Here is a 24,482-nt window from a genome sequence, read left to right as displayed (position 1 = left end):
TGTCTACAAGCCAAGGAAAGAAGCCTTAGGAGAAACCAAACTTGCTGACACTTTGATGTTGGACTTCTAGTCTCCAGAACTGTGAGAAAATAAATTTCTGTTGTTTAGGCCACTCAGTCTGTGGTTTGTTGTGGCAGCCCTGATAGACTAATACAATTGGTGAATAACATACATATGGAAAAGTAAGTTTTGCTTGATGATTTTTCATATAGAACTTAACTCATGAAACACTCCACACATTAAGATATATGTTTACCATAACCTCCAGAAACTCCATCAGACCTCCTTCCACTTACTACATCACCAATAGTAACCATTTGTATGCCTATTCTTGAAATATCCAAGTCATATATATGTGTGTGTGTATATATATATATCAATATATATTTGTGTATGTGTGTGTACTCCATATATATATATATATATATATATATATATATATATATATGGAATCAGTATACAATAAGTGCTATTTTATCTCTAACTTATTAACTCAACATTATGCTTCTGAAATTAATTTGATTTCTTGTTCATATTTGCAGCTTACTCATTCTCATTGCTTTGTATCATCTGTTAGATGAATATAAATGCATACATTTATTCATTTTACTGTTGATGAGCATTTGGGTAGTTTCCAGTTTGGGATTATTGCAAATAGTATTTCTATGAATATTCTTATATATCTTCAGAGGAACATATGCACACATTTATATCAGGTATATAACTGGAATTAAAATTACTGGGTTCATATATTCACAGTTAGGAGATGCTTCCTTGTCTTCCATATTGCTTCTACCAATTTGTACTCCCACTAGCATCGTACGAGAGCTCCCATGTTCCATACACTTGACTGAACTTAGCATGGTCAAGACTTTTGATCTTTGCTATTCTGTGATTTTAATTTGCATTTTCTATAACCACTGAAGTTCAGAATCTTTTCTTATGTTTATTGATATGTTTCTTTTAAATGGGTTGAAAAAATTTCATCCACTAAAGCTCTGATACAGACCTTCTTTTGACTAGAATTATGGCATTTCTGCCTCACTTGTGACCATGAACAAAGCTGGAAGAGGAGACAGGGGTGGGAGGAATATAGTCATGTTATGTCAGAGTTTTACTGTAATGTTAATCTATTTCTTCTTAGGTCTTCTTCTGGTCCCACTAGTTTACATTTATTAGAGATGATATTAGGTTTGTTTATTGAGAAAGCACACCCATTACATATAATGAGTTTTGGAATATGGGAATGAGCCATACATATATTTAATCTTTTCCATATAATTTTCTTATATATATTTGTCCTCACATATCGTATTTTAGATCTTATATTGCTGTGTCCACATAAGTGATTTCTAAGTCTTCCAGGTCATCGTGCTACTAATATGCATCAGTGTTTACATCAATATTGCAGGATAGTGTGGGAGGCAAGAACCACATCTATTTATTTAAAATTATGAGAGATTGTTTAATAAAAGGCAAAATTAAATATCCCATTGATAAATCTGAAATACTCCATAAAATCCAGCTTCTCTTCTTTAGAGACTTTTTTATTTCATATCTTCATCATCTCATCTTGATTGGAACCATTTCCTTTCCAATAGATCTACCCTGAGTGTCTCTTCACCAGCAGGGTCAATCACATTTTATACTTGAGATCTTTTCTATGAAGAGCAAATTTTTTCACATTTTCCCTTGTCTCTCTGTTGTCCAAAAGAATCTTCTTGGCTCCATACTTCCTCAGTAACTTCAGCTTGTGAAATCCACATTTTGCCTGACACCATCTCCAGCCAGGTCTTTGACATTGTGGAACTCCCTTTTCTATTTTTAATGCATCATTAATTTTAAAATTTCTCTTAATTTGATTTAGTGGCACCTGGTTTCCTCATTGGTTTTCCTTCTACAGCTGTGACTTCTTTATTTTCAATATTGGACATTACCCAAGATTATATTTCATGTTTCTTTCTTTTCTGTACCTGCAAGCTGTCTCTTGGCTCTCTCATCTGTTTTAAGAATATAAATATTCCATCTATGTAAGAATATAAAAGTGGCTTCCAATTCAAGTTCTGACCTACACAGGTTCACATCTTTTGTTCATGTGAAATGAAGCACTTTGTCAAATATATAGACGATGGCAACTGTCCATAACACTAGGGTCATATCTAGCCATGGCATATAAAGCACATGCATTTGTAGGTCACCTACACTTGTAATAGTTATAAGTGTAAGAATTTAAAGCCAAATATGCTGATGTCTTTTGCCACCTGACTCATTCAAAGAAAGTTAAGCCCCACAACTAAGTTCCATGTTTCTCATTTGTGAAAATAGAGAAAATAACACTTGGTATAGTGTGATGGTATAATATAAATATGTGTTACTGCTAACATCGCAGAGTGGGAGCAGCAAATTCCTGAAAGTCAGGTTACAAGCACCATAAACATACTTATTTTCTTTCTCTCTCCACCAACTTCAAAAATGCAAAAACCACACCTGAGGGCTGCCTTATAGTCCAGTGAGAAGTTGGAAATAAATGGCCTTCACTTTCCCTAGTCTTACAGAATTTATTGTTTAAAAAATGTGAGGACTAGGGGCTGGACTGTTAGGTATATTGCAGAATGAATGCAAAAGTTATCTTACATGCAGGCTATGGCTCTAATTTGAGACACATTACAAGAATTACAGCATTATGTCTTTCAGTATGCATTGTTCCAAGGACATTGTGGTTTTAATACATTTCTGAATACCTAGTTGAAGATTTATGTTTCTTTTTCATCATTTAATTTAAACTGATTTGAATCTTACAGCTTTTAAATTTGAATGCACCATATTTATAGAATTGTTATATTGTGACAAATGATCTAGAAACTGTAAAACATCTTTTTTATCTTTAAGAAAATTCTGTAGCTTAACTCTGGCACATTTCATGATTGCTTGCCTAAAACTCTTTATTTTTAGTATTATAAGTATTGTGCTAAATTACAAAATTTTAAAACAAAAGGGATATAATAAAATGAATTTTATTCTTTATACACTTAATCTGTTGCTTTTGAAAAGAAGCATTCATTTTAATAAACTAGCCTCCTAACTTGGAAAAAAATGCTAACCATTTGAAGCCTGTTTTGGGGGGGGGGGTTTGGGTTCTTTTGTTTGTCTGTTTTGTTTATTTTTTACTTTAATTTTAAAGTCTATCCCATATGCATGCTGAGATTTCAATCTTCTAAGTTAGCCAGGTACCTAAACTATCATTTCTTGAAGCAAGATGGATGTTTATCTTGTCTGGGATGCACTTAATATGGCAGCAGTGCAGACAGTATAAGTGACCTCTCTCTGGGCAGAAGATGCAAGTGTATACATAGATTAATGTACTTCTCTAGAGAGTGATCACAGGGCAGATTCTTATTAGTCAATTTATTAACTTGATTAAAGATGACTAATCATATTGCATTTTGAACAACTCTCTAAGTTATTAATTTGAGCCAAAGAAAACAGGAAAGCCAATTCACCTCAGCTACTGAAATCATGTGCAGAGAATTAGACACTTCTCATTGCCATGCATATGCACCAGCTAAGCATGCAAAAAGAATATAAACTTTTTACTGTTGTGGTATATCTGGGTGCAAGTACAGATAAGCCTTTGATCTTTAGGATGCATGGAATCTGTAGTTAATTGATGGAAAATACACTTCTTCCAAAAATGTATTTTACAAAGTGATTGTAAAGGTGCTTGCTGAATGCAAAACAGATTTAGTAGATAATCTGGATTTTGTTGACTTTAGAAACATTGTGAGTTAAACAGAAACTATTCTAGCAGCATTATATTTTAACATTATATTCTCTTGTGAATATATCTGTTGATATTGATATAGAACTTTTTATTTTATATAGGAGAGGTTAGATGTAACATGCTATGCTTGATTTGAAGCGTAGTTATTTTTGCTAATAGGTACTTGCATAGAAAAACATGAGATGTATAACATATAGATGTTTTAAATATAAAACTCTTCAAAAATAATATTTAATTTTTGTTAAATTTCTAACAAATTATGAGGTAAACCATTGTATTTCCAGAATGTTTTGTAGGTGTGGAATTAGGGCCTTTATCTACAGGGAAATTGTTTTAAATCTGTTTTCATAGAGTTCATATTGCTTTACTACTTAAGAGATTCAGAAAAAATATCTCATTTTAAAATTATATGATTACTTGAAGAATTAAGGCAATGTAGGAAGCTAACACAATGGTATTTAAAAATCAGCCTAATTCTAACATTCAGAAATAACAATAGATGACATTAACTCAACCAGGTATATTTTTATATATTTATTCAGATCGACTAAGAAATATTTTATAAAAATAAAATCATATTTTATGTGCTATATTTACTTTAAAAAATGATAGACAGAGAAGACAGTTGGTGGAAGACAGCCTCAGCATCTTGAATGCATGCTTGCTGCCCTTCCTTGCCTACTGCAATCTTGAATCCTAACATCATTTTGGATATGTCATCATGATGTGAACAAAGTCATGAGCTCAGCTCTAGACTGGAAGGAGACAGTTGTCACCTGAAGACCAAACCAAGTGACCAGCTATGGAAAATCCTGAAGCAAGAATAAGGCAGCATTTTCTGGAGATGTTCAGGCCTTCAGACATAACAAAAAGAACAACTCTGGTCTGAGTGAATATCTGGAAGGACCTGCTGACATCTGTATCCCAGTGACTGAAAAGCTGAGGACCAGGGTTATTCTTTCTACTCCTGCAGCTACTGCCAATGGGGCTTTGCAGGTGAGGAGACAAAGGAACAAAGGCAACCATTTTCATTACTCTTTACAATTCCCAAAATATCAGTTCCAATGTGTGAACATGTTTATACATGTCTTGTGATGCACATTTATGAGAATTTATATAGGACATATATTTGGAAGTCAGTTACAGATTCTTGGAGGGATCAAGATGGTAGAGTAGAAGGATTGGAAACTCACCTTCCCCCATAAACATATCAAAAATTCATCTACATGTGGAACAATTATCACTGAAAACTTAACTAGACACTGACATAAATACTCCTGTATTACCAAGGCTGTAGGAAAGATCTACATAGAATCAGGTAGGAAGAGAAATGATCAGGTCAGGCCCTGACACCCTGGGAGGGGACTCAGGTTAAAAGGGTGGCTACATGGGCAGAGATACTCCCTAGGGGGTGAGCAGTTTGAGACACATATTGGGCACCCCAGTCCTGGGCCCTGACACAGGGAAGACAAGTCTCTTTGCTGGTTGGAGGGCCAGTGGGACTAACAAGAGGCTGTGGGAAGCCTGGACTCCACTTATGAGGCACATTCACTTGCTTGCTTGCTCCTGAGGCAGGGTAGATTGAAAACAGCAGGAGTGGCTGGTTAGTTTCCCATGACCACCCTGGTGTGCACATTAGCCTGGGCCAAATAAACACTCCATCCCTGCTTGGGAGCTTGGCCTTGAGATAGATGAGACTCACATGACTCAGACCCAAATCAGCATCTGAGCAAGGCAGGGACAGCCATTGCTGGAACTTACACAGGCAGCTCATCAGAAGAAATCCCATTTCTGTCTGCAGCCAGATCACCACAACTTGCACCTCAACACATGTTGAGACACCACCCAAGACCTGCCTGCCCTGCAGCATTGCTCCACACTAGGATTGGGGGGAGATCCCAGCTTCGAGAGACAGAGGAGACTTTGGCCGAAGATGGTGACTAAACAATGTGGAGGCAGTCATTTTTAGTGCTTTCACAAGGAGCACATCAGAAGAAGTCTGGATCTCTGACCCTGGGTGGACGACAACAGCCCACAATCTGACAAATATTGAGTACCCATGCCAACCCCTCTTGCTCTAGCACTGCTCCCCTCTGAAGTGGGGGTACAAGTGCTGGGACAAGGAAATGCACACACTTAAAGGAAATAAAGCCAGTTTGGTCCCAAAACTCAGGGCTTTTGCTCCAGCAGCTTGAGACCTGGAGCCTGCCCCCAATAGGGTGTGGTGACAGTGACTGAGTAGAGGGAAAACCCTGGATCACATCTAGCTCTTGACTTAGTCCCCACTTCTCCAGCTCCACCTCCTACCAAGGTGATAACTGAAGCACACCCTAAGGAAAGACATAAGTTGTTTTCATATCAAATCTAGCTCTCCCACCAAGGCACTGGGCACATGCAGGCTGTACAGTGACACTTTCACTTAAGGACACCTGTTCAAGACTGAATTAGGTAACTGTTTCACCTAATTTCATAGAGAAAGAGAAAGCTAAGCAAAATTAGAAGACAGAAGAATTTGTCTCAATTGAAGGAGCAATAGAAAACTCCTGAAAAAACAACTAATGAAAAAGAAATAAACAATTTACCAGATAAATAATTCAAAGCATTAGTAATAGAATGCTAACTGAATTAGAGAAAAAAAAATAGGTAAACACTGGAAGAATTTTAACAAGGAAAATATAAAACAAAACAACTCAGAACTGAAGAAAAAAACTAACTGAAAATGAAAAAAACACATTAGAAGGAATTAATAGTAGACCAGATGATACAGAAAAACACATAAGTGGTCTAGAAGATAAAATAATGTAAACCACCGAATCAGAATAGCAAAAAGCAAAACAAATTAAAAAACGTGAAAACATTTAAAGGATATTTGAGTTAACAACAAGCATATCAACGTTCATATTATAGAGGCCTGAGAAGAAGAATAAGAGAGAGAGAGAAGGGGGTAGAAAATGTATTTAATGAAATTATGACTAAAAACTTCCCACATCTGAAGAAGGAAACAGATATCCAGGTACAGGAGTAGGAGAGGGTCTCAAACAAGATGAACCAAAACAGACCCACAGCAAGACATATAATTAAGAAAGGTAAAAGTTAAGGAAAAAGAAAAAATTCTAAAGACAGCAAGAGAAAAATAGTCATATACAGGGAACCCCGATAAGGTTATCAGCTGATTTTTCTGCAGAAACTCTGCAGGCCATAATGGAGTGTCATGATATTTTAAAATTGCTGAAAGGGAAAAAAACTGCAATCTAAGATACTCTAAGCAGCAAGATTATCATTCAGAATAGATGGAGAGATAAAGAATTTCTCAGGCAGACAAAAACTAAAAGAATCCATCAATACAAAACTTACCTGAAAAGAAATGTTAAAGGATCTTCTCTAAGTGGAAAAGAAAATGCTGTAAGAAGAAGTATTTATAGGAAAGGAACCATCCCACTAGTAAAGGCAAATGTATAGTAAAGGCTAAGGATAACCACCTAAATAACCTAGTATAATGATCAAAAGACAAAAAATTATAAAATCACTATACTATAATCAGAAAACTGATAACATGAAGTTGTAAAATATGACATCAAAAACACAAACTAGTGGAAGGGAGTAAACAATGTAGATCTTTTAAAATTCATCTGAGCTTAAAGGAATTTAAGTTTAAAGCAAGTAGATATAGTTTAAAACAAGTAGATATAGTTATAGGTCAAAGTATTTGAACCCCATGGTAACCACATATCAAAAAAAAAAAAAAAAGAAAGAAAGAAAAAACTATGATAGATACCCAAAAACTAGAGAGAAAGAAACACAAGTATACCACTAAATAAAATAATTGAATCACAAGGGGAAAAACAAAAAGAAGAGGAAAAGAACACAGTAGTACTTCAAAAACAACCAGAAAACAAGTAATAAAATGGAAATAAGTGCCTGCCTATCAATAATTCCTTTAAATGTTAATAGGCTAAATGCTCCAGTCAAACGATATAAGGTGGCTGATTGGTTTAAAAAAACAGGATCCATCTATATGTTGCTTGTAAGAGACTCCAGAGCTAAAGACACACACAGACTGAAAGTGAAGCAATAAAAAAAAAAGATATTTCTTGCAAATGAAAAGGAAAAGAAAGTGGGGGCAGTAATACACATGTCAGACAAAATAGATTTTAAAACAAAGTCTATAACAAAAGATAAAGAAAGTCATTATATAATGATAAAGTGATCAACACAAGAAGATATTATACTCATCAACGTCTATGCACCCAATACAGGAGCACCTAAATATATAAAGAAAATATTAAGAGAAATAGGAAGAACTTGACAATAATATAATAATAGTAAAGGACTTTAACACCTCACTTACATCAATGAACAGATCATCCAGACAGAAGATTAATAAGGCAAGAGTGGTCTTAAATGACACAATAGACCAGTTGGACTTAATAAATATCTAGAGGACATTCTATCCAGAAACAGTAGAATACACATTCTTTTCAAGTACACATATTAGGCCACAAAATAAGTCTCAACAAATTTAAGAGGATAGAAATTACACCAAAAATTTTTTTGCATCGCAATTATATGAAACTAGAGGTCAATTACAGGAAGAAAATGGGAAAAATACAAACACGTGGAGACTAAACAATGTGCTACTAAAAAACAAATAAGTCAATGAAGAAAACAAAGAGGAAATGAGAAAATACTGAGACAAATAAAAATGGAAAACACAACTTTCTAAATCTATAGGCTGCAGCAAAAACAGTTCTAAGAGGGAAATTTATAGCTCTACAGGCCTACCTGAAGAAACAAGAAAAATCTCAAGTAAACAACCTAACCTGCCATCAAAAGGAATTAGAAAAAGAAGAACAAACAAAGCCCAAAGTCAGCAGAAGGAAGGAAATATATATCTGAAAATAATGAAAACACTAATACATGCACACCAATGTTCATAGCAGCATTATTTATAGCAGTCAAGGTATGAAAGCAACCCAAATGTCTATAAACAGATGAATGGATAAAGAAAATTTAGTATATTTTAAAAAAGGAATATTACTCAGCTATAAAAAAACAAATGAAATTATGTCATTTGCAGCAATGTGGATGAAACTAGATAGTATTCTGCCTACCGAAATAAGTCAGATAGAGAAGCACAAATACTTTATGTTATCAGCTATATGTGGAATCCAAAAAAGAAAGCAAACAGATATGATAAAACAAAACAGAAACAGGCTCATAGATATAGAAAACAAACTAGTGGTTACCAGTGGGGGGGGTGGGGGGAAGATAGGTATTTGGGATTAAGAAGTACAAACTACTATGTGTAAAATAAATAAGCAACAAGGATGTACTGTACAACACAGAGAAATATAGTCATTATTTTTAATAACTTTAAATGGAGTATAATTTATAAAAAATATTGAATCACTATGTTGTACACCTGAAACTTATATTGTATTGTAAATCAACTATACTTCATAAAAAGAAGTGAATTACAGAGATCCCTATTTATCCTTCTAGTTATCCTATCCTAGTTACCCTCCTTCTTTAAGGTAAAATAAGAATTCCTGATATTTAGCTGGACACATGGTCTCTCAGAATAAATGTATACTTTAGCCTAATTTGTATCCGTATGTGACTAAGTACTGGCCAAGGAGAATGAGGTATTATATTGTATTGGCTAGTCAAAATGTCTTAGACAAATCAGAAATCTTACCTAGTATTAAATTTTACCAGTAATTTCAATTCATCAAGTGATCACAAGGAATCGTGAAAAATGGTCCAGGTCTTCCAATGGGATTCCTGGGCTCTTTCTCACTGCCTCAGACTTGCTCTGGTCCCAATTTAAATGTGAGGTATCAAGTGAGGTGAGCATCTGGAGTATTTATACAGAAGAGAGTAATCTTAGTTGTAAAACATTTCCATTTTATATTCAGATAGTGATAACTCTTCAGTGACATTTTCCAGGGAGACTTTCCCCACAGATCCATAGATTTTATAATTGTTTCTTATAAACAATCTTAGACAATCTGCTAATTATCTCCTGCTAAATATGTCCTATAGATACAAACTCTGCTGATAGCAAATATCATTAGTTTACTTGCCAGGAAGTCTGTGATTAACATGCCTGAAAGGACATTAAAACAAGTCACCTGCCTTTATTCTTTCCTTAAATGTAGATTGTATTCTTAACCTTTCCCTTACAAGATATATAACCAGAAAGAGTGTCTCTAAATTCCAGGCAGCATCTTTAACATTAGAGAGCATTCTTCTTCTTCCCTTAATTCAAATATAATGTGGATGTAGTAGATGGAAATCCACCAGCCATTTTGGCCTCTGATATGACCTTGAGAATAGAAAGTTTACCAAGAAACAAGATTAAGGAGTCTTGTATCCTTGTAGATATGGAGTGACATACTGGTACTAACATACCTACTTCCAGACTTTTTCAAGATCAGGCAAAATAAAACTATCTTGTTTAACTCCTGTTATTTTGTATGTTTTGAAACTCTCATAAGGTGATTTGTGATAACTAAAATAATTGGAATCTAGAAGATTTCTGCACATGACAGAACTAAAAATATGTGACATTAGAATCACAGCAGATATGTCACAAGTGTTAAGTACTCAAATATTGAAGGCTGACAATCTGATGATCCTTGTTATAAAATGGAAGTTGTCTCATTCCATTTTCAGATAGAGTCAAAAGCAGCATTAAGAGAAATAGTTGAAACTTTAAAATGTTGGTCTTGTTCATCCATTTTTGCCATTGCTATTAAAGTCTTTCAAGAGAGAAGTACTCAGCTAGAATTAGCCAATCAGTCTTCAAGTGGGGATAGAAGGGAATGAAGCTTTGCTAAAGGAAGCATATTCAGTGGCTAATTATCACAAAATTTGGAGCCTTGACAGATTGGAAAAAAGTCTGTTTCTCAAACAATATTCCTATATTTTTTTCTTGTAAATCAGAAGACTTAACAGATAGTAAGATTAAATATTTATGACTGACTTGCAACTAGGTGTGGCCATATTATTAAATTTGGTCAAAATGTAATTCGATGTAATATGTGCAATTTTGGGGAACTAATCTTGAATGAAAAGGACATTAAAATGTCTTTTCTTATTTCCTACTGGCTGAGTGTAAATATAATAGCGAGAGCTCCAACAACAATTTGGAACCTAACATGGCCTTCAGGATGGGAGCCAAATATGGTAGAGCATCATGGCTGAATAAGCCTGGCACTCTGACCAAGTAGAACATTCATGGCAGTCCTGGATTTCCATGCTTCCTGAATAAGAGAGAAAATTAAGTTCTAATAAGAATGTTGGTGAGGATGTAAATTGGTACAGCCACTATGGAAACAGTATGGAGGTTCTTTAAAAAAAACTAAAAATAGAGCTACTGTATGATCCAGCAATTGCACTTCTGGGTATATATGCAGAAAAAAAAAAAAAAAAGAAAACTGATTCAAAAAGATACATGCACTCCATTGTTCATAGCAGTACTATTTACAATAACCAAGACATGGAAGCAACCCAAGTGTCCATCAAGAGATGACTGACCTAAGAAGATGTGGTATATATACACAATGAAATAGTACCATTTGCAGCAACATGGATGGACCTAGAGAATATAATGTTTAGTGAAATTAGTCAGACAGAGAAAGACAAATACTTTATGATATCATTTATATGTGGAATCTAAAAACTAATACAAATAATTCCATATTTAAAACATAAACAAACTCACAGATATAGAAAACAAGCTATGGTTACCACAGGGGAAAGGGAAGGGGGGAGAGACAAATTTGGAATATGGGATTAACAGATACAAACTACTCTACATAAAATAGATAAGCAACAAGAATTTACTGTATAACACAGGGAGTTATACCCAATATCCTGTAATGAACTATATTGTAATATAGTCTGCAAAAAAAAAGAATAACTATGCTGTACACCTGTAACTAACACAATATTGTAAATCAACTATACCTCAATAATGAAATAGAGTTTTATAATTTGGTTTGCTTCTGATACTCATAATAAAAACACAACTATGGAATAATTGTGAGAAGTAAAGTGCTAAAGAAACATTGACATAAAGGAAGTCAAGGGACTATTAAGAGAAAGCAAACAAATAAAACACAGATATACACTCTGCATTTATATACATGGTAATTTTGGGTTAAAAAATCAAGATAAAATAAGATAAAATTATATTCTAATAAAAGGTCTAATTTCTCCTCCTCAAAATTAAAAGTCCTAAACAAATGTACACTAAACAAAACAGTTAAATATTTAAGATTGGAATTATTTGAAATGCATGCTTTCCATCAGTATATTTGATTATGTAATCTGAAAAAAAAATAAAACTTCTAAAAATCTGAGGGATAAACAAAATTATAAGAGATTAAAAACAAAGTGAAATTAGACATTTGGGGAGAAAAATAAGCACCACAGATTTTACACTGATGGTGTCTGCCGATCCCTGAGTATGCTGAGCTTTCATTTTCAAGGCTCCACAGGGTACATGGCTGCACAGGAGAAAATGTATAGTGCTCACTCAGGTTTGGAACACTAATTGGAAATTAATCAGAATTTAAGATCCAATGGGATTTACTACTTGCAAAAAAAGATAAATGAAAAAAATGATAAATCCACAATACAAGGTTAGAAGATGAGCCATTTCTGATCTCAATGGCTCTGTATGCATTAGTGCTGAAGAGAGCATCTTCCAGGACAATTTATAACCACAAGTGAGTCCTTACATAATTTTGTGTACTAAATCCATATTATCCTTATTTTGTGACAAAAACATCTCATGGGGAGAATTTAAATGAAAAGATTCCTAGGTTAGTAGTGCTTCAAGTGACTGGTAGGACTCAATGCACATTCCTTCTGGAGGAAGACAACTTCAGCCCACTGTAAAAAATCATACAATCAGCATGGCAGCAGGACATCCTACAAGAGAGTTAGGATATTATCAGACAGAAAAATGAGTTCCATAAGGTTTTAGTTATATAGGTCATCCGATAAAGATTATAAAATAAGCATGTCCAATATTTTTTAAAAAAATTAGAGTGGCTTTAAATATTGAGCAAGAAACTAGAGATAACAGTCATAATGAAAAATAGTACATTTAAAACTCTTAGGACAAATTGTTGTAGTAATTGAAATAGAAAACTAATGGAAGAGTTAGAGAGTAGATGAAAGTCAGCAGAAGATAGAATTAGAGCATTAAAAGTTGATTCAAAGAAATTTTCCAGAACACTTTATTATGGTGAAACAAAGAGATAGGAAACAATAAGATACTGACTCATTGATAACAGAATGGGAAGTCCAGTATACATAATACTGATGTTCCATCAGAGATAATACAAATAATTAAAAAGAAAAAAATACCCATGTGGTAATGGATGAAAGTTCTCTAAAGCCTAAGGCACTATGAGTGTACCAAAGAAGTTCAATGAACTTCAAACAGAATAAATTAAAAGAAAACCAAACCTGGACATTCATAATAGTAAAACTTCAAAAACCAAAGACAAAGACAAGCAGAAAAAAAAGACAGGTAACTTATAGAGGAATAACAGTGGGACCCATGGGTAACTTCTCAGCAACAACAACAGTAGTTAAAAGACAGTAGAATAATACTGTCAGTGTCTTAAAAGAAATTAAATGTCAAGTAACATCCTGTTTGTTTCTATTTTTATTTTATTTTTATATTATAAGTAGTATAGTTGAGTTTAATAACTTTAAATTTAAATTTAAATTTAATAGGATCATAATGTTTTATTCCTTTGATTGGTGTATGCAATGAATCATATTGATAAATTATTGTTTTGTTTTTTTTTGCTATAATACATTGTAAGTTTCAATTAGCTAAAATTTAATTAGTACTTTTTCATAAATAAGATGGCCTAGAGTTTCCTTTTCATTTATTTGTTTTCTTTATTCTTTCTCAATTTTTGGAATTAAAGTGAAGTTGATGTTTTAAATGTTTTGAGATTTTCTCCTTCTGTTCTATGTCCTGGGATAGATATGATAATGTCTATGTATAATGCAATAAAAAGATCATTTTTCCACTACTTAGCCAGATACAGTGAAATAGTTGTTCTTCAAATATGTTCTTTTGCCTACTTTACACCTATTCTACATGCACTCTATACTCCAAATGCCCAAATTAATTCTATCATTAGTCCATGACTAGAATGCCTGTGATATCTTGCTTTATTGCTAATAATGCTTGTATTTTAAAGAATCATTCCAAAGGCCATCTCCTTAATAGTATCTTCCCTAAACATTGCACTAAGATGCACGTATACAACCCCAATAGCAATTCACATATCCTCCCATTAGTATACCCTATTGGAGTGATTTGTTTATATGTCTGTTCAATCCTCTAAGCATTAGTAACACTATTGGATCCCCTGTGGATTTTTGATTGAGAAAAACTCAGTAAACAGATCATAGCTTCAGACACCAGGAAGTCTAATATATTCTTTCATTACTGGGCTTCCGAGGTTATGAAACCAGAGATACAGAGAAGAATTGAGAAGCATATTCTTGATTAACAGAAACTGACTACTTTTACAGAATCAACATTGTTTTTATTGCCCCCTATATTTTGAACATCTCTGAAATTGAAGTGTTTCTGAATTATGATATAGAAACTCATATCTTCGTACAAATTCAGATGGATAAATTTCGAGAAGTGCTCGTGGAATGTGCCTTGGATATCCCAATAATACTTCAAGTCCACTGGCTTAATAAGAATTCTCAAAATTTGATCTCTGATCTCAAAATATTTCTTATTGTGATATTTTTGTAAAGCTTGAATGTCAGCATTTTTATAATTACCTTTCAAAGTGTTCATTCTCCCAAGTGTTTTTGAAAATAAATACTAATACTTCCATTTGAATACATAAGTAGAAAAAACTGAGTAAATGGAAAACATTTTATACTAGCTCTTAAAGCTGGTAGTATATTTCTTATCAAAAGCACATTGTAACATCTAATTTTTATTCATCCACATATTAACTAAGAAACAAAAGTGCATACTAAGAAATCTTTTTTCAAATATCAAATCGACTCAGTGTTTTCCTGCTTAACTTGATTAAGGAAGCACAATTATTCCAAGTATAATATTTTTAGGGAAACACTTCTTTTAAGAATTAATTCACATTTTTAAATTAAGTTTCAACACAAAGTGCTTATTTTTTCAGTATTCTATGCTAAATATGCAAGGATGGTGTTAATAACTCCAATACAGTATGGAAAAAGCACCAACTCAAGCATAAAGATTTGGAAGCAAGTTTTTCTATTTACCACTGGGGTGGTCAAGGAAAAATTACTTAATTTCTTTGAATCCAATTTCTTTACCTTTAAAATGTAGATAGTAATAATAACAAAAGCTAGAAAAAGACCTCAGAGGAAATAAGTATTGAGTAGATTATGGTGCTACCCATCACATAATTTAAAACTAAAACTTATATACACTAACCAGAGAACACATGCTATCAGATCAGGAACACACAAACACACACACACACACACACAAAACCCTCATATCTTCTTTGTTCAAGTCTCTTATACTCATTTTGGAGAGGCAGTCATTTAAGATTATTTCATCAGGCTTATTTTTTATATCAATGTAAATGTAAATCTTCACTACTAAGTAGGTAAAACTGGCTCTCTTGATTTTCTTAAAAGATTGGGATTCTTGAGACTTTTAAGTGATGAATACTGAAAACAATTACAGACATGATTTATATATTTTCACACTAGTGAAAGGTGAAGTTTAAGATAGTGGTTGTGGTTTTTGTGTCAAATCTTAATGCTTTAAATTTTAAATATATGCATAAACAATGATTTTTACAGAGTCCTAGAGGTCATAAGCAGTCCTGTATTATAAATGGCAACTGTCTCCATTACACACACAAGCATTAATCGCAAAATCACAATTGCTTTTTATATTTGATGAACAAATATTTTAACATAGTAAGAACTGCTTATGCAAAATGTCTATGGAAGACCAGATGTGATTTTGGTCAACTTTAAAAATTTTTAGAATGTATATTTAGGTTTCTTAAGTGCTGTAATCATTCATGATTTTAATAATGATGTCTATGATTTTTTAAACATATACCAGGTAAAGTACTGTACTGTGTACTTTGCATTTAATCTTTTCAACAATGGTGATGTTTGGTACTCTTACCGCTCCTCAACCCTATTTACTTATAAACAAATTGAGGTCCATACAGATGAAGAGCAAATTCTATGGTGCCTTATTTAATGTGTTTAACAGCAATACAATATAAACTTGAAAAATAACAGTTTATGCAGAAAAAAAGAAGGGCAGGAGAAGATTCCTCTGAAAAGGTGAGAACTTAACATGAGAGCAGTCTTGTAACAAAAGGATGAGAATGGAAGAATAAAGTAAGAAAATAAAATAATTAACATCTTGAACAACTACTACATTACAAACAATTTATGTTGACTCCTCACAGCAAATATATGGTAGGTACAATTATTTCCATTTTAGAGATGAAGACTCTTTGAGAGTTGTTCAAGATCAGAGGTTTAGAATATTTGAAGTAAGCATTTAAATACAAACTGTTTGACTCCAGAAGTCTTCTGCCTGATTACTGAATTAAACTTGGCTTACAACCCTTCCTTCCTAAAAAATGCACACCAGAGATCAAGACTAATATCTATGCATTGTAAAGGAAGAAAAAAAGTATCCGTATTAGTCAAATTCATAATCAAAATCATACTACTTATTTATCACTTTGTTCAAAGTAGGTAACAAAGAGGTCCATGCAAACATTGCAGATGACGCTATGGAGAGAATGGCCAACCTTCCAAATATCTATGGTTGTGGATAGAGAGAGTTAAGGGTGGTGTATTAACTGGAGTGGACTGAAAAAACAAAAAAATTCTAATTTACAAGTTTTTATATATCTCATTTTATATATTTATATATATCTATATATATCTATCTATATATTTTTTTTTTTTTCTCTTTTTTTTCCACAAAACTTGATTTTACTGTGAATTGTGAGCCCAGGACCAATCCAGATACTGGTCAGAAGGGGTTTGGGTGACTCTAGCTCAGTACTCTCAGCAATGAATAATGTTCATTATTTTTACTTTTATTTATATTTGAGTTTGAAATTATGTTCACTTCATACCACAGTTGTCAAAACTGGATACTATAGAATCTCTTTTTTTGAGGAAATATTTTGTTAGTAATCTCTATTCACAAATAGATCCTGCCTGATCATGTCATAGTCACAGTGTAATGTACTAAGCTCTGTTAATAGATTGATGCCAAATGCTTTGAAATTCTTCATTTCCATTTTTCTTTCAGTATAAAGCAAAACCCTTTAAATATGTATTTTATCTCACTCTTAGAACTTATTGGGATATATATAACCTATTTTCTTTTGGTATCTGATATGTCTAGGATATTTCGTTAAATAGGCAGACCACCAACTGATTGACTGCATTATTTGGGAGTTGTGGACAACTTTCATTAAACCAAGTTGGGACAGGCATGGAAGAAAGGAAAACTAGAGTTTTTCTGACACTCCCAGATAATGGTGCTGACAAAGACTGTCTAATTCAAAGAGAATCATGTGTCCGGGAGTACAACAAATACTGATGACAATAACGGATAGGAAATAGAGCAGCACATTATCCAACAGTAATGATGAATATGGGAGGATAAAAATGTAGTAAAAAGGAATGAACATCAGAGATTCCTATCAAAATACCTATATTCTAGAGGTTTTTTTTTTTTTTTTTTTTTTTTAATTTGGGGATTTGTTTTGTTAGCTGATATCTAGTTACATATATGAATTATTTTAAATTTCTGGGACATTTCTTTTGAAGGTATAGGGTTTTGACTTCATATAATTCATATACATCTACATTTCTAGATTTGAAAGATGAGTCTTTCTGAAACTTATATCTGAAAATAGGGACTGAAGATTCTTGATAATGTCAATCAGGGTTAGATTTACTAGACTGTAGAATTACTTGAATTCTAAGAAATTTAGTTTACACTTTATCTAATAACTTTGGGGTAGTGGTGGAATATTAATAAGGTTGATTTTATGGAAAAATGTAACTATTCCAGAGAAAATCAATCAATTATTTGTGGATAGCTGAATTATTTGACAAGAAAACTATTTGAGATGAGTCTAGTATAATCACAAGGTACTGAAAAATAGAAATAGATGCAAGACATATTGCAAAGATAGTGTTTCAAGCAAGAAAAAACCCAAATAAATTACTTATGAACAAGCAGTGCATGAATTAAAATATAAATGCAGATAACAATAATTGTATCATTGTTTTACAGTTGCACCCTGTATTTGCAAAGTCCATTTTTCTTTTCCTACCATCCTTTGATTTGAGTGATGAGTTCTTTGCTCAGATGAAGTCTCATTTCTGATTCTAATGTGTGTTGAGAGAACCTTCTCCTCTATCTTACTTATAGTTACATTTCTTGTTTCTACTATTCAGTACTTATGTGTTTCAGTATTTTAGTAATAAATGATCTTTTAAATGAGAGATATAGATGATTATGGTAGATAGATTTATAGACAGATAGATTTATAGATAGATAGAAGTTGAAACAAAAATGTCAGTCTGAGAGCAGAAAAGAGAAAAAAACATATCAGAAAGACTTGGCGTTCAAACCTTGGTAACAGTTATTTAAAAGCATTAATTGAATGAATTTTAATAAATAATTTTGATTAATTTAAGGTATCAGAATGGGAGACATGTTAACATCCTCAATCCTTAGATATGTGCTAATTATTTAACTAATCATCATTTCCTCTTTGTGAAGTTGAGTTAATTTAAACTAATGAGATCACCATGTCCATTTCATACTTTGAGCCTTCCTAGAATGAAATATGAAACGGCAAATGGAATTGAAAAATGATGGTATTTCAGCTCTTTTCAAAAAATAAATATACTACCAGAGCATGTAAACTCACTGTCACTTCATATAGTAGCAATCTAGACTAAAATGAAGATGAAACAGCTTTCCTGGTTGGAATGAAGTTATCAACTGCATTAAATTAGATTTTTCACTACTTAAGTGAAAGACAGTTTTTCCAGTATCTGAATTACCTGCCTCAAATCACTTCATAAATTGGACTAAACAGTATTGAATTCTGGGGTTGTTTTTCTATTCCTTTTGGTTGACACAAAGTTCAGTGCTCCATCTCTTCTTTAACTATGAGAGAAACTGTAATAACAGAGACTATATAAGTAATGTAGAAATACAATGTTTCAAATTGCATTTGTATCCCCAATGTCTACTTCAGACTTGTTCCAAGAAAAGCACATATTTTGAAGTAGTTTTAAGGGGCTCTCTTTTGAATTGATAATAACTTATTTAATGAGATACACATTTTCTCTTTTGAAAATAAGAGGAAAATAAGAGGAAAATAATTCCTCATAATTTTTTTCTGAGATTATAGATATTGTTATTCTCCAGGATCCAATCTTCAGCCCTGTATTTTCTCAGAGCATGCACTGACCCTTGATAATTTTTCAATAATGACAATAGCAATGATGGCAGTTACTATTTATAAAGTGATGGCTATGTGTCGGACACTGATTAAGACTCAACATTAAGTATTATGTTTAAGTTAATTGTCATTAGGTATTGTGTATTGTAAATTTTTTTTTTTTTTTTTTTTTTTTTTTTTTTAAATTTTTTTTTTTTTTAATTGTATAGCTACTTTATTTATTTATTTATTTATTTTTGGCTGTGTTGGGTCTTCGGTTCGTGCGAGGGCTTTCTCTAGCTGCGGCAAGTGGGGGCCACTCTTCATCGCGGTGCGGGGACCGCTCTTCATCGCGGTGCGCGGGCCTTTCACTATCGCGGCCCCTCCCGTTGCGGGGCACAGGCTCCAGACGCGCAGGCTCAGCAGTTGTGGCTCACGGGCCCAGCTGCTCCGCGGCATGTGGGATCTTCCCAGACCAGGGCTCGAACCCGTGTCCCCTGCATCAGCAGGCAGATTCTCAACCACTGCGCCACCAGGGAAGCCCCTGTAAATTTTTAAGATAATAAAGTAGTACATATTTATGGAATAACACTTAGAATAAACAGATTAGTAATAACAAACAAAATAAAATGCCACCATCTGGAAACAGCCACAGTAGAACCATTTTTTGGGTTTTGTTTTGTTTTGTTGAGCATGTGGTGTGTGTAGTTGCCTTATTACCACATGGGCTAGATCTTTTTCTCAAGGCTTTCTCTGTTCTTAGGTATTATATTTTTGTTATTCTTTGCCAATCAAGGGGAACAAATAGAAACTTGTTAGGTTTTCTTTTGTTGTATATATAGATTATTGGCTTTTTGCATTATTTTCCCCTAATTTTCTATTCCTTTCTCCTACTAGATATGTTGCAAGTGTCATGACTTCATGCTTGGCTTTTGCAATGATATGTTGAAAAAACATCACCCTAGTGTCCAAAAGGATTGTACAAATTGTACATTCATTTAATAATTTATAATTAAATAGATACATATTGAATGATAATCATATGTCAGACACTGCTCAAATAACAGAGGATCAAATAGCAATCATAATAGGTATGGTCCCTCCAAATGTGGAGCTCACAGGTTGGTGGAGGAAGTGACATTATACATTTATAAATGGCAATGAAACTGTCTTGAAATCAGAAAAAATATCAATTCTAGGAGATACAATTCCAAAGTATTCGATGATTTTCTTTGTTCAATCTTAGAAAGTATTTTTCAACAAATTTTCCAGAGTTCATTTATAATTGCTAGTATATTTATGTTAATAAATATGGCCTTCCTCGTGTGAAAACAAAATGTTGATATATTAATGAAACAGTAAATTACTCACCTGCTCCCGCTTCCCTTCATTCTCCTACTCAAGGTTATATTTGAAAAGAATGCAAAGGAATAAGTACACATTCTTTATACAGTAAGTCCCCTAGTCCCCTACATATGAAGGAGTTCCATTCCAAGAGTGTGTCTGAAAGTCCAATTTGTAAAAGTCCAACAAAGTTACCTTAGGTACCCAACTAACACAATTGGCTATATAGTATTGTACTGTAATAGGTTTATAATATTTTTCACACAAATAATACATAAAAAACAAACACAAAAAATAAAGAAAACATTTTTAATCTTACGGTACGTACCTTGAAAAGTACAGTAGTATAGTACAACAGCTGGCATACAGGGGCATGTTCACATATTTGAAAGTTCACAACTTGAAGGTTCATATGTAGGAGACTTACTGTATAGCTATTTGGGGAACTTGGCATAGAACTATGTCAGTTCCCTAATATTTCACTCCAGGATTAAATTGACTTATTAGTTTCCTAGAGCAGCCATTACAAATTACTATAACCTGGATAGCTTAAAACAACAAAAAGTTTTCTTTCAGAGTACTGGATACTAGTAATCTGAAATCAAGGTGTCAGCACGGCCACCATGCTTCCACTGAAGGCTGTAGGGAAGAAACCTTTCTTGCCTAATTCATGGTGCCACCAACAATCCTTGCCATTCCTTGACAATCGCTGCATCACTCCAGTTTCTGCATTCATCCATCTTACCTTCATATCTCTCCAAATCTCCCTCTCCTTATGAGGACAACAGTCATCTGATTTAGAGCCCACCTTAATCTAGTATGATCTCATTCTGACTTGCTTACAACTGCAAAGATCTCCTTTCCAAATAAGGTCATATTCACAGGTTCCAGTGGACATGATTTTTGGAGGAGGTACTATTCAACTGAGTACATGAACCCACTTAGTCACCAGCAGAACTAGAAAACTGTATCTTCTAATCGTATAAGAATGTAAGAACTCCATAAAAATAAGAGGAAGATGTTAAATTTTGTATGCTCATCTCAATGTAAATCCATCTCAATCCCTCCTATTAGAAAACATATTCCTTGTCCTTGGTAAGGAGTATAAAAGGGAGAAAGTGAAAGCACTTTCTCATTGCTGTCTTTGCTGCATATAATAGCCTAAGGTAGGAAAATAGAGAGGAGGAGAGAAGGGTTTAGCTTATAGCACCCAATAGAAAATTGGGGAAAGAAAATAATTCAAATGGTCAAACAATATTCAAAAATATTAATAAGAACAGCATAACAAACCTTGCTTGATTGACAGAGTAAGAAGAATCTTAATACGGCCATCTTCATTATTTGTTGATTTCATATTTGTGAATTTACCGGTTCACTAAAATTTGTTTGTAATCCTCATATTAGACACATAATGCTTTTACAGTCATTTGAGGACATGCACAGAGAGCTGAAAAATTTGAGTAATCCAAGGTGCATATTCTTCATTGAACAAGGTTTAATAAGGCAATGATCTGCTTTTTTGTTTAAGTTCTCCTAGTATAAGCAAGTGTTGTTTTTTCAGTCTATTTAGCACCTTTTGTGTGTGTGTGTGGCATTTTGGTCTTTTTTTTTTTTTTTTTTTGGTCTGTGGTTTTGCTGTTGAAAATGGTCCCCAAATGTAGAACTGAATTGATGTCTGATACTCCTAAGCTCACGACTTTGCCTCATGGAAAAAATAAGTGTGGTTGGATAAGCTTAGTTCAGGCATGAGTTATAATGCTGTTGACCATAAGTTCAATGTTAATGAATCAACAATGTATATGACGTTCTTAAACAGAAGCGCATATAAAACAAGTTTATGTCTTGTATTTGTTGTCGTGGTTGGAGGTTCACAGGAACTTAACCCTATATTTTCCCAGCAGCAGTACTTCAGTATTTGCTAATTTAGTGTTCACCGTGACTTTACAGAAAATAATTATTGTGAACAGCAAGAACTGATTGTATCTAAAATAAGAACGTCTGGAGAAAAGGGACAGGCTTCCTGGTAGTAAGAAAGAAACTCAACATGTTATGTGTCTAAAAAGATTCAGCGGTCCACCAGATGCTTGCAGGACTGCTTACAGAAATCGGTGTTTTATTTTACTTACTTTCATTTGCTTGTCTGCTTTCTCTAATTTTTATTACATGAAGATATAAGTACTTATCTAAATAAAATTAACAATATATAAAATCTAATAGAATTGATTTAAATAAAATATTTATGTGCCTTATCAGTGTCTGACAAACAGTGGACATTTTAGAAATGATAACTTTTCAGGAATTCCCTGAAGGTCCAGTGGTTAGGGCTCAGCATTTTCACTGTGGGAGCCGGGCTTCGATCCCTGGTTGGAGAAATAAGATTCCTGTATGCTGCACGGTGCAGCCAAAAAAAAAAAAAAAAAAGAAAGAAATGATAACTTTTATTTTTTTATTTTCATTCTGTGCAATAGCCCAGAATGAACTGAATTCAGTCAACAGTGACGTAAATGAGCTTGGAAGCAGATCTACTTTCAATCAAGCTATAAGATTTTTTCAGCCTTGGCTGATGCCTTGATTGTAGCCTTGTGAGAAACACAGATTTAGACGATCCAAGTAAACCATAACCAGATTCCTAACCCACAGAAACTGAGATAATAAATGTTGTTTGTTTAAGCACAATGAATTGTAGTAATTTGTCATTAAGCAATTGCTAATACAAATAATATAAGAATGAATTGTTTGTTGGATTAAGCAATTATAATGCAATGGTAAGCTAATGCACATAGTTTAAAAGGACGTGCAGGAGCAAAGACCAAATAAAACTGTATTGGAATATAAATGGGCAGTTAGGACACAGAGACAAGGAATAGGAGAATATTCTTTCGGTGGCTGTGAATTTCTGTAGAATGAGAGCAGTAGCACAAAGGAGCATGAGAGCTTAGAAAAAAGTAGGTAGAAGAGTCGATTATAAAGTTATAATGGGTCTTTTTTATACTTCCTTCTTATTAGCTAGTTCTTAATTAAAAAATCTTACTATAATTGTGTCCCATCTAGAGATTTTAGAATATTTTGTTAAATAAAGTATATAGGGCTTCCCTAGTGGCACAGTGGTTGAGAATCTGCCTGCCAATGCAGGGGACACGGGTTCGAGCCCTGGTCTGGGAAGATCCCACATGCCGCGGAGCAACTGGGCCCGTGAGCCACAACTACTGAGCCTGCGCGTCTGGAGCCTGTGCTCCGCAACGAGAGGCCGCGACAGTGAGAAGCCCGCGAACCGCAATGAAGAGTGGCCCCCGCTTGCTGCATCTAGAGAAAGCCCTCGCACAGAAACGAAGACCCAACACACCCAAAAATAAAAAATAAATAAATAATTTTTAAAAATAAATAAATAAATAAATAAATAAAGCATATAAATAAAGAATACGATAGTAATGAGAGAAATAAAACAAAAATAAAGTCTTAGAGAAAGCCAATACGTATATATGAATGTGTTTGTTTTTGACCATGCCCTTCAGCTGAATGAATATAAAGTTTCAAATACCTTAAGTCCAAGAAATAATAGGTACTATTTGAGTATTTTCATTAAAAAAATGTAATTTTCTTTACTTTTACAATAGGAAAATTAGACAATTTTATGAGCGTTAATATTTGAACATTAAAAGATAGACATTTACTAAAATTGTAAGAAAATGCTTTATCATCAAGAAAAAATGATTTTAACTGAAAATTTTAAGCAATGTGAAAGAGATAAATAGTTCATACATAAACATTTGTGTATGCATCTTATATATGTAGTAGGCCACAGAAAGCTACAATGCTACACCAAATACAACATCATACTTAATATTGAA

The 24,482-nt window shown here is 33.4% G+C and overlaps 1 long non-coding RNA gene across 1 annotated transcript in view; it reads right to left on the bottom strand.

The window, feature by feature from the left end:
* LOC130705616 (uncharacterized) overlaps positions 1-21,366 on the bottom strand; it is a 35,346-nt gene extending 13,980 nt beyond the window's left edge. Inside the window, exon 1 of the long non-coding RNA XR_009005935.1 lies at positions 20,963-21,366. This is a non-coding gene — a long non-coding RNA (uncharacterized LOC130705616). The remainder of the gene's footprint in view (positions 1-20,962) is intronic.
* Positions 21,367-24,482: the final 3,116 nt, after the last annotated feature.

Source organism: Balaenoptera acutorostrata, chromosome 18 (genome assembly GCF_949987535.1).
Source record: "Balaenoptera acutorostrata chromosome 18, mBalAcu1.1, whole genome shotgun sequence".
NCBI lineage: Eukaryota > Metazoa > Chordata > Mammalia > Artiodactyla > Balaenopteridae > Balaenoptera > Balaenoptera acutorostrata.
The sequence above is the reverse complement of the archived record's forward strand: the minus strand, read 5'-3'. Positions and strand labels throughout refer to the sequence as shown.